This window comes from Propithecus coquereli, unplaced genomic scaffold, assembly GCF_000956105.1.
Source record: "Propithecus coquereli isolate 6110/MARCELLA unplaced genomic scaffold, Pcoq_1.0 Scaffold503, whole genome shotgun sequence".
In the NCBI taxonomy this organism is placed as follows: domain Eukaryota; kingdom Metazoa; phylum Chordata; class Mammalia; order Primates; family Indriidae; genus Propithecus; species Propithecus coquereli.
The window spans coordinates 2,074,299-2,075,903 of NW_012150875.1; the positions used below are offsets into that span (position 1 = coordinate 2,074,299).

Sequence of the window (1,605 nt, forward strand, 5' to 3'; positions counted from 1 at the left end):
GCAAGAATAAGCAAGGCATACAAAAAGACAGTGAAGCAAACGACCTTACTAAAGTAGAGAGTATATACTACAGTTTTAATAGAAAGGGTAAAATTACAGAAAGTCTCAGAACTAAGTCGAAATTTATTGGGTTAGTGTGATGAACACAGAGATCATGCAACTTTTTGACCAGAAGAATGTCATCAGGATACTGATATTTAAGAAAAATCACTGGTATACCATAAGGGGTAGTTCACAGGATGAAGCAATGATGTGAAAGATCAATGAAGAGGCTACTGAATTAACCCAGGTGTGTTCAGATAAGTAATGGTAGAAGAAGAAAGGAAAAAAGAATGTTAGAAATACTATGAAAGAATAGTCACTAGCACCTTGGTGTTAGATATGGGGGAGAAGAGGCTGGAATCAAGGATACTGCCAGAAAAAAAATAATGGTAGTATTACTTAAGTATAGAGACAAATGCAGATTTGAGGCAAAAGATAAAGTGTTTGAGCTTAGACTTCAGGAAAAGCCTTGAGGAAACACCCAAGAGGAAATATTAGAAGGTAGAGATGCCGCTATAGAACTTTGAAGAGAAGTCTGGTGCATTTTAAGAGCTCAAATTATGTACATAAAAGAAGTTCCCTAAAAGGAAGGCAACAAGATATTCAGAAGGCTGGGTATCAGGCTTTTGGGTTTAGAGTAAACCTGCAAGGAGGTTGGGAGAGAAAGTATCTTAGATGTAGTAATAGAAGTAGGAAGAGAATTAAGATGATCAAAAGAGAAATTGAAGAAGGAGAGGACCTTAAGAAAGAGGACTACCAACAATGTCAAGTGTCACAGCAAGGTATGGAAAAAAACAAAAGGCTGAGAAATCATTCTATTGGATGTGGCCTAGAGGACATCCTTCAGTGGAGGAAGAAGAAAAAGAAAAAAAAACCTAATACTTTTCTTTCTTACCTCGTGCAAATAAACAGATTATAAATTTGTATTAGACATTATAGCAAAATGCAAAGATAGAACAGAGAAGATAAACACAAAAAAGGTTTTCTTTATGTATCTCTAACTTGTAATTTACAAATATAAAGTATAGTTTATTTGTCCTAACCCCTACACATATAGACAATTTGCTAAGACACCACCTTTTGTTTGTATTTCCAAAAGGTGGGGGAAAACTCCAAAATGTAATTCATCAAGGCCATTAATATATAAATTCTAATTGCTTCTTTCTGTACTTATATATAGCAATGATTTGATCCATAGTAGTTTTATATGCAACTATTTCAATGACACTTTACCTCAGGCTGACAATTTTTTTTATCCCCTTGATTACGGTTTTTGATATATTTTGGAGGTTTAGCAAATTCCTTTTGGGAGTTAGAGTTTTCTTTTAAACTAACAAGTTCCTCTTTGACTGGTGAGATTTGACTTTCTGGCACTAGAATCTGTTGGAAAATGTGAAAAAAAGTAATTTAAAACTGCAAAAAATAGATATGGGTAACTGAGAATATTACTTCCTTATTGCTTTTCAAGAAGTCATTTATATGAAACAATATTTGCATGAGTTTGTGCTAATTAAAATTATTGCCTTAAACCAAAGGATTCTTGTCTAATGGGTGTCATTGATG

The 1,605-nt window shown here is 33.7% G+C and overlaps 1 protein-coding gene across 1 annotated transcript in view; it reads right to left on the reverse strand.

Annotated features, from left to right (window-relative positions):
* SYCP2 (synaptonemal complex protein 2) overlaps positions 1 to 1,605 on the reverse strand; it is an 84,263-nt gene that overhangs the window by 30,789 nt on the left and 51,869 nt on the right. The gene's annotated exons all lie outside the window — the stretch shown is intronic.